At 45.6% G+C, this 10,000-nt stretch overlaps 2 non-coding genes across 2 annotated transcripts; both read left to right on the top strand.

Annotated features, from left to right (window-relative positions):
- Nucleotides 1-3,663: 3,663 nt before the first annotated feature.
- Nucleotides 3,664-5,586, top strand: LOC126877425 (small subunit ribosomal RNA). The gene has a single exon (XR_007695004.1). It is a non-coding gene; the product is annotated as a small subunit ribosomal RNA (ribosomal RNA).
- Nucleotides 5,587-8,945: 3,359 nt separating this feature from the next.
- On the top strand, nt 8,946-9,100 carry LOC126877433 (5.8S ribosomal RNA). Its single transcript, XR_007695009.1, has one exon. It is a non-coding gene; the product is annotated as a 5.8S ribosomal RNA (ribosomal RNA).
- The last annotated feature ends 900 nt before the right edge of the window (nt 9,101-10,000 follow it).

Raw genomic sequence — 10,000 nt, forward strand, 5'->3', positions numbered from 1 at the left:
CCAAGCGTTCGAACGAAGATTTCGATGAAATCGAAGAACGAACGCTAAAGGGATTGGTTTTGGGTTGGGCTACTTTTTTTTTCGAGCGAGCGGAGCGAGCGAGCAACGCGTAAGAGCGTATCGTTGCGTCGCAGGGACTTTGAAATATTCGCCACTGTTCGAACGTTCGAGTCGAAATAACTCGAGAAAAAGCGTTATAACGCATCGAAATTATCAGTGAAATCGTTACGTATCGACGAAATCTAGTCGAAAGTAGCGATTTCACTTTATTTTTTTAAAAAATTTCATCCTCCGGACCAACGTGACCGGGACGTTGGAACTTAGAATTTTTTCGCACCGCTACGAAAGTACCGAAAGTTCAACTCGAAATAACTCGCCAAAAAGCGTTATAACGTATCGAAATTTTGCGTGAAATCGTTACGTTTCGACGAAATCTAGTCGAAAGTAGCGATTTCACTTTATTTTTTTAAAAAATTTCATCCTCCGGACCAACGTGACCGGGACGTTGGAACTTAGAATTTTTTCGCACCGTTACGAAAGTACCGAAAGTTCAACTCGAAATAACTCGCCAAAAAGCGTTATAACGTATCGAAATTTTGCGTGAAATCGTTACGTTTCGACGAAATCTAGTCGAAAGTAGCGATTTCACTTTATTTTTTTAAAAAATTTCATCCTCCGGACCAACGTGACCGGGACGTTGGAACTTAGAATTTTTTCGCACCGTTACGAAAGTACCGAAAGTTCAACTCGAAATAACTCGCCAAAAAGCGTTATAACGTATCGAAATTTTGCGTGAAATCGTTACGTTTCGACGAAATCTAGTCGAAAGTAGCGATTTCACTTTATTTTTTTAAAAAATTTCATCCTCCGGACCAACGTGACCGGGACGTTGGAACTTAGAATTTTTTCGCACCGTTACGAAAGTACCGAAAGTTCAACTCGAAATAACTCGCCAAAAAGCGTTATAACGTATCGAAATTTTGCGTGAAATCGTTACGTTTCGACGAAATCTAGTCGAAAGTAGCGATTTCACTTTATTTTTTTAAAAAATTTCATCCTCCGGACCAACGTGACCGGGACGTTGGAACTTAGAATTTTTTCGCACCGTTACGAAAGTACCGAAAGTTCAACTCGAAATAACTCGCCAAAAAGCGTTATAACGTATCGAAATTTTGCGTGAAATCGTTACGTTTCGACGAAATCTAGTCGAAAGTAGCGATTTCACTTTATTTTTTTAAAAAATTTCATCCTCCGGACCAACGTGACCGGGACGTTGGAACTTAGAATTTTTTCGCACCGTTACGAAAGTACCGAAAGTTCAACTCGAAATAACTCGCCAAAAAGCGTTATAACGTATCGAAATTTTGCGTGAAATCGTTACGTTTCGACGAAATCTAGTCGAAAGTAGCGATTTCACTTTATTTTTTTAAAAAATTTCATCCTCCGGACCAACGTGACCGGGACGTTGGAACTTAGAATTTTTTCGCCCCGTTACGAAAGTACCGAATGTTCAACTCGAAATAACTCGCCAAAAAGCGTTATAACGTATCGAAATTTTGTGTGAAATCGTTACGTATCGACGAAATCTAGTCGAACGTAACGATTTCACTTTATTTTTTTAAAAAATTTCATCCTCCGGACCAACGTGACCGGGACGTTGGAACTTAGAATTTTTTCGCACCGCTACGAAAAGGCCGAAAGATCCCCTCCAAATAACTCGTTAAAAAGTGTTAGAAGGTACGAATATTTTTCAAGAAATCGTTATAACTCGATAAAATACGTCGGGATTAAGCGTTTATATCGTCGGCAGACGGATATAAAAACGTTTGGACCGACACGACCGGTCGTTGGAACATAGAAAAATTCCGAGCCGGTACGTTGGGACTTAGAAAAATTCCGAGCGCGAAAAAGTTTTTTCGAGTTTATTCGTTAAAAAGCGTTACAAGGTATGAATTTTTTTGCATAAATCGACGTAACTCGACGAAATACGTCGGGATTAATGGTTTATTTCCGTCCGAGAACGATTTTTAAAAACGGACCTATGCGGCCGGTCGTTCGTACTTAGAAAATTTTCGGACCGAACACTCTTTTTCGATTAATTCGTTAAAAAGCGTTATAACGTACGAATATTTTTCAAGAAATCGTTATAACTCGATAAAATACGTCGGGATTAAGCGTTTATATCGTCGGCAGACGGATATAAAAACGTTTGGACCGACACGACCGGTCGTTGGAACATAGAAAAATTCCGAGCCGGTACGTTGGGACTTAGAAAAATTCCGAGGGCGAAAAAGTTTTTTCGAGTTTATTCGTTTAAAAGCGTTACAAGGTATGAATTTTTTTACGGGAATCGTTCTATCTCTATTAAATACGTCGGGATTAAACATTTTTATCGATTTTTTCAAAAAATTAGCGTTCGTCGAACTGACACGACTGGGATATTTTTCTAATTTTTTCGTTAATTAACGTTACAAGGTATATATTTTTTTGCATATTTCTACTTATTTTAACGTATTGTAATTGATTATAAACTTATTTTTTGTCCGTATTCGATAAAAGAGTATGTTTACTGATGCAATTTTTCGGTGAAAAAAAAAATTAATTTTTTGGTAAAAATGCATTTCTATTATGTTAATAAAACGTCTGGTAATGTATTTCGATGGTTGGATATTGGCTTTGTATAGTAGTGATCGAGCGTTCGCGAGACTAAGTTCCAGCGTCCCTTCCGAACGGTACGTTGCTACGGAGGTTTTGCACCGTAAGCGCGCGGCCGCTAGCCCGGCCGGCGCCGGCCTTCCGGCTGGCGCTTTCGTATCTATAAGAGAGACGTCGAGCCGGACGGTTCGGTCGGAACAGCGTTGAGCGCGTGGCTATTCTACGGCCTCGGTTGAGAATTCAGTCACCGCTCCTCGAGTCTTAGTGTATTTTACGCTATTTCTCGACTGTTCCTCCGTTCTCGTTCTGGTTTTTTCTCTACACTGCTGCGCCGCGGGTCGCTGTCCTGGACGTAATGACCAAATATCGTGGCAAGGTTCCCCTGAGTCGGGAAGCTGGTGACCTGTGTGTACGTATTCTAACAAAAATTGTTAGATGCGTGTGTGCTTGTACTAACTGAGCATCGATTCATTCAAAAGAGTATAACCGTCTGCTTTCTATAAAAACTTCTGCTTTCGCAGAAGTATCCGATGAGGCGGTAGGAGCGTACTATCTTTGCGTAGTATGTCTTCTGCCGAAAATGTTCTACCGATTGAAAGAATATTCTTACGGTATGTCCAGCGCGACGCACTGGGATACGCGCTTGTTCGTTCAGCGTGAGGTGCGTATACGTGCTTTACCGCTAAGATATTCTAATAAGTCTTTTTACACGAAGACAGCATTATGGAAATGTTCCTTTAGAAGTACGATTCTAAACATTTTATATAAGACTATGAGAGAGAGAGAGAGAGAGAAGAGAGGAGGTGGAGTTGAGAATTACAAAGTGGCTGCGAGCGGCGTTCGAAGATTATTACTGAACTATGGGTGTATCTCGAACGTCGCTAGGAGATATATTTTATAGATATATCTATCTTAAGAACGAAAAGTCTCGTCGTACGGTGCTTACGTCCCACCTACGACACGAAGAGAACTTAAACGAAATTTATAAGAATTGTTATACGAATAAGATCCCTGGTTGATCCTGCCAGTAGTCATATGCTTGTCTCAAAGATTAAGCCATGCATGTCTCAGTACATGCCGCATTAAGGTGAAACCGCGAATGGCTCATTAAATCAGTTATGGTTTCTTAGATCATACCTACATTTACTTGGATAACTGTGGTAATTCTAGAGCTAATACATGCAAACAGATTCCGACCAGAGATGGTAGGAATGCTTTTATTAGATCAAAACCAATCGGTGGCGGATGGCTCGTCTGTCCGTCCATCGTTTGTTTTGGTGACTCTGAATAACTTTGTGCTGATCGCATGGTCATCTAGCACCGGCGACGCATCTTTCAAATGTCTGCCTTATCAACTGTCGATGGTAGGTTCTGCGCCTACCATGGTTGTAACGGGTAACGGGGAATCAGGGTTCGATTCCGGAGAGGGAGCCTGAGAAACAGCTACCACATCCAAGGAAGGCAGCAGGCGCGCAAATTACCCACTCCCGGCACGGGGAGGTAGTGACGAAAAATAACGATACGGGACTCATCCGAGGCCCCGTAATCGGAATGAGTACACTTTAAATCCTTTAACGAGGACCAATTGGAGGGCAAGTCTGGTGCCAGCAGCCGCGGTAATTCCAGCTCCAATAGCGTATATTAAAGTTGTTGCGGTTAAAAAGCTCGTAGTTGAATCTGTGTGTCACAGTGTCGGTTCACCGCTCGCGGTGTTTAACTGGCATTATGTGGTACGTCCTATCGGTGGGCTTAGCTCCTCGCGGGCGGTCCAACTAATATCCCATCGCGGTGCTCTTCACTGAGTGTCGAGGTGGGCCGATACGTTTACTTTGAACAAATTAGAGTGCTTAAAGCAGGCTACCTTCGCCTGAATACTGTGTGCATGGAATAATGGAATAGGACCTCGGTTCTATTTTGTTGGTTTTCGGAGCCCCGAGGTAATGATTAATAGGGACAGATGGGGGCATTCGTATTGCGACGTTAGAGGTGAAATTCTTGGATCGTCGCAAGACGGACAGAAGCGAAAGCATTTGCCAAAAATGTTTTCATTAATCAAGAACGAAAGTTAGAGGTTCGAAGGCGATCAGATACCGCCCTAGTTCTAACCATAAACGATGCCAGCCAGCGATCCGCCGAAGTTCCTCCGATGACTCGGCGGGCAGCTTCCGGGAAACCAAAGCTTTTGGGTTCCGGGGGAAGTATGGTTGCAAAGCTGAAACTTAAAGGAATTGACGGAAGGGCACCACCAGGAGTGGAGCCTGCGGCTTAATTTGACTCAACACGGGAAACCTCACCAGGCCCGGACACCGGAAGGATTGACAGATTGATAGCTCTTTCTTGATTCGGTGGGTGGTGGTGCATGGCCGTTCTTAGTTGGTGGAGCGATTTGTCTGGTTAATTCCGATAACGAACGAGACTCTAGCCTGCTAAATAGACGTAACTTATGGTATCTCGAAGGCCCCCGGCTTCGGTCGGTGGGTTTTTACTACCAACGTACAAACAAATCTTCTTAGAGGAACAGGCGGCTTCTAGCCGCACGAGATTGAGCAATAACAGGTCTGTGATGCCCTTAGATGTTCTGGGCCGCACGCGCGCTACACTGAAGGAATCAGCGTGTTTTCCCTGGCCGAAAGGCCCGGGTAACCCGCTGAACCTCCTTCGTGCTAGGGATTGGGGCTTGCAATTATTCCCCATGAACGAGGAATTCCCAGTAAGCGCGAGTCATAAGCTCGCGTTGATTACGTCCCTGCCCTTTGTACACACCGCCCGTCGCTACTACCGATTGAATGATTTAGTGAGGTCTTCGGACTGGTGCGCGGCCAATGTGATAAGCATTGCCGATGTTACCGGGAAGATGACCAAACTTGATCATTTAGAGGAAGTAAAAGTCGTAACAAGGTTTCCGTAGGTGAACCTGCGGAAGGATCATTAACGATACGATACCAAAAGAATTTGACTTGAACACATATAAAAACTATGAAATATATATCACAATGGTCGGTAAGGAGCCGTACTCCTCCTGTATCGACGAAAGTATATACGACGTATTAACAAGCTATATACTTTAACAAACGAAAACGCCAGGGAGCTTGGCAACCTCCGTTGGCACGAATAGAAATATTCTTAAGGAGGAGACGACCCTCCAGCTACGGAATTATACGAAGAGAAGGTGGCACTCTCTCTCGATCATCGGGATGAAGAGATATATATATACAAGTATAAAAACGAAATGCGAATGAAACTTATTCGAGGCGCCTGCGTGAGGTCGTAAACAGAAAGACCCGCCGTCTCCGAATAAAACATATAACATATAATATATATATATATATATGAAATTCTAATAAAAGGGAACTCTAGCTTCGAAAGAGCCAACAAAAGTTAAGGCTCGATATCAAACGAAAAAATTACGATGGAAACCAGGTGTAAAGAGAAATGCAGTCGTGGCGCCTGCGAGAGGCCGTACACAGAAAGACCCGCCGTCACGATCTCGTATTTCGTATTTGCATCGTGGAAACCGTACAAACGAAATATAAAAGTCCATGCAAACTAATAAGAAAATCTCTAAAGTGCCTCGTGTCGGAGTGATCATGCTCGCCTATTCTCTTCTATGTTTCGTGGTCTGTGTTGCGTTTGTTCTCCTCCTAGCAACGGGACATATCGAAGACTCCTCTTTGGGATCGAACGAAGCGTCTAGAACGAGTCGACGAGAGCGAAAGAACTTGTAGCGAGTCGCGCAGAGCGAAAGGATACCGATATACATCTTCGAAGGTTCTCTTCGAAGATCCATGGATACCTTCTGCGTCGACTTCTCTCGTCTCTTTCATCGAAACTCTCGTCGTTCTCGAAACGTGCTTCCTACCCAAAGGGCGTGTGCTCTTCGTATGTCGTTTCGTTCGAAATAACGAAACCACGTGTAACATACTCGTGGATCGGGTAACCTAGAACGAAGACGCATCGCGTGGATGTTGGCCCGCTATGCGACGATGACCGATGATGATGATGATGATGATGATGATATGATGATGATGTCGATGTCGACGACGACGACGATGAAGACGATGTGTAGCAACGATTCGTAACTAGTCTAGCCGAAGTTCGTTCAGAGGGGAACGCCGCCGGCTTCGAAGCCTCGATGTCGTGAGTCGGACACCCGTGCCGTCGCTAGAGTTTTTCAAACTCTGCTTCTGGATATTGGGACGAAAGACCGCTCGAGGACGACGACAGCCGTGCGTGCGTATCCCATCGAATTTTTTTTACACCACCTGAACGAGACTAAAGTTTCGTCTAGTTGATCGTCTACCGTCGCATAATGTATATTATATACCGTTCAGAGGGGACCGGCTGTCTATCCTCGTTGTCGTGAGTCGGACACCCGTGCCGTCGCTAGAGTTTTTCAAACTCTGCTTCTGGATATCGGGACGAAAGACCGCGCGAGGACGACGGATGCGAGTCCCATCGAATTTTTGACTTACACACTACCTGAACGAGACTTAAAGTTTCATATTATATACCGTTCAGAGGGGACCGGCTGTCTATCCTCGTTGTCGTGAGTCGGACACCCGTGCCGTCGCTAGAGTTTTTCAAACTCTGCTTCTGGATATCGGGACGAAAGACCGCGCGAGGACGACGGATGCGAGTCCCATCGAATTTTTGACTTACACACTACCTGAACGAGACTTAAAGTTTCATATAATATACCGTTCAGAGGGGACCGGCTGTCTTTCCTCGTTGTCGTGAGTCGGACACCCGTGCCGTCGCTAGAGTTTTTCAAACTCTGCTTCTGGATATCGGGACGAAAGACCGCGCGAGGACGACGGATGCGAGTCCCATCGAATTTTTTATTTAAACACTACCTGAACGAGACTTAAAGTTTCATATAATATACCGTTCAGAGGGGACCGGCTGTCTTTCCTCGTTGTCGTGAGTCGGACACCCGTGCCGTCGCTAGAGTTTTTCAAACTCTGCTTCTGGATATCGGGACGAAAGACCGCGCGAGGACGACGGATGCGAGTCCCATCGAATTTTTTATTTAAACACTACCTGAACGAGACTTAAAGTTTCATATAATATACCGTTCAGAGGGGACCGGCTGTCTTTCCTCGTTGTCGTGAGTCGGAGACCCGTGCCGTCGCTAGAGTTTTTCAAACTCTGCTTCTGGATATCGGGACGAAAGACCGCGCGAGGACGACGGATGCGAGTCCCATCGAATTTTTGATTTACACACTACCTGAACGAGACTTAAAGTTTCATCCAGTTTGTCGTCTATCATCTCATATATAATATACCGTTCAGAGGGGACCGGCTGTCTATCCTCGTTGTCGTGAGTCGGACACCCGTGCCGTCGCTAGAGTTTTTCAAACTCTGCTTCTGGATGTTGGGACGAAAGACCGCGCGAGGACGATGGATGCGAGTCCCATCGAATTTTTGATTTACAAGACACACACTACCTGAACGAGACTAAAGTTTCATCGAGTTTATCGTCGCATAACCCGTTCGGAGGGGACCGGCTGTCTATCCTCGTTGTCGTGAGTCGGACACCCGTGCCGTCGCTAGAGTTTTTCAAACTCTGCTTCTGGATATCGGGACGAAAGACCGCGCGAGGACGATGGCTGCGAGTCCCATCGAATTTTTGTTTTTTTTTTTTTTAAAAAAAAAAACACCACCCGAACGGAGATGTGTTCTATCTTTCGTCGATTTTTCATGCTTTCAGTCGGTCGCGTGGTCGCCATCCGTTCGGAGGGGATCGCCGGCTTCGAAACCTCGATGTCGTGAGTCGGACACCCGTGCCGTCGCTAGAGTTTTTCAAACTCTGCTTCTGGATATTGGGACGAAAGACCGCTCGAGGCGGACGGCCGCGCGAATCCCATCGAATCTTTACTATCACCCGAACGATGGAGAGATGCACGCGCGCTGTTTCTTGAATAATTGGACGAGAGAGTAGAATCAAACACATATATAACATGGGCTAGCCACCGTGCTTACTCGTTCGCGAGATCGTGTGCTGTACAGAGGATTCAGAATCGGGTGTATATATCCCCGTCGTTTCCTGACGAACGGAGCTTCGATCTCGATGGTTGTTATATATCATAATGTACTTTACGCCCGGCCGGCGAACGCGCGTATCTTCGCGCGTTCGTCGTTTTCTTTTTTTTTCGAACGTTTTTGTGTCGTCAATCCTATGGCGACTTCTGCGCGTTCGATTCCCGTTGGTCGAACGTGACGGAACTCGGCTTCGCTAGAACCGAGAAGAGTACATTTGAGTATTGAACTGTTGTAAATTTATAAAAGATTACCCTGAACGGTGGATCACTTGGCTCGTGGGTCGATGAAGAACGCAGCTAATTGCGCGTCAACGTGTGAACTGCAGGACACATGAACATCGACATTTCGAACGCACATTGCGGTCCACGGATACAATTCCTGGACCACGCCTGGCTGAGGGTTGCTCACGTAAACCTAAGACTGCTTGCGTTGCGTATCGTTACTCTCCGTATCTGTCTCTCTCTGTCCCTTCTTGCCTTAACAACCCGCCGTCGTTCTTCTTTATATAAGAGAACGTTTCAGAGTCGGACGAAGGTACAAGAACGAGGATACGAATAAGAGCGGACGGAGAGAACATACGCGACGTACGAGCGATTGTTGGACGCTCGTCGGCGTTCGTCGCGGTCGTGCAGAGACCGTGCAAGTCGTACGCATGCTCGATATATAATCTATCGTGTTCACGGGAGACTACGAAACTCTACCTCTGTCTCTCTCTGTCCCTTCTTGCCTTGACAACCCGCCGTCGTTCTTCTTAAAAATTATAAGAGAACGTTTCAGAGTCGGACGAAGGTATACGAAGGGATACGAATAAGAGCGGAGAGAACCGGTCACGGACCTGCGTGAGTGCTCGCGGCGTCGTGAGTCGTCCTTACGAGGGCGACCGCCCGCTTATGCACCGCTTCGTGTATCGGTTATCGAACGTATATACTCGTAGTGTTCTCCTCGTGACCGATTTTTTTTTCATATCAGGCGATATATGCTACGTTTGCCGGTGTTCGACGCACGAAGGTCCGCGCCCCCGACGTCGTCTTAAAAGAATATTATATTTGGCGAGACTGAGAGAGAAAGCAAATATGGGAACTCGGTCGAGAGAGGAGAGAAGAGAGAACCAAAAAAAAAACCTAAACTCGATGGCGTGCGAAACTTTGCCATAATCTACCGTCTTTTCTTAAGACTCTCGTACAGCCCCAGGGATCGAATGCCCACTCCGTCTCTTCGCGAAAGCGACTGACAACAACGAGGACCGTCGCATCGATGGGTCGTCGTTGCGTTTTACACGCTCTGTGCTTTTTTACAAGCCCCG

The sequence above is a fragment of the Bombus huntii genome, unplaced genomic scaffold (assembly GCF_024542735.1).
Source record: "Bombus huntii isolate Logan2020A unplaced genomic scaffold, iyBomHunt1.1 ctg00000164.1, whole genome shotgun sequence".
In the NCBI taxonomy this organism is placed as follows: domain Eukaryota; kingdom Metazoa; phylum Arthropoda; class Insecta; order Hymenoptera; family Apidae; genus Bombus; species Bombus huntii.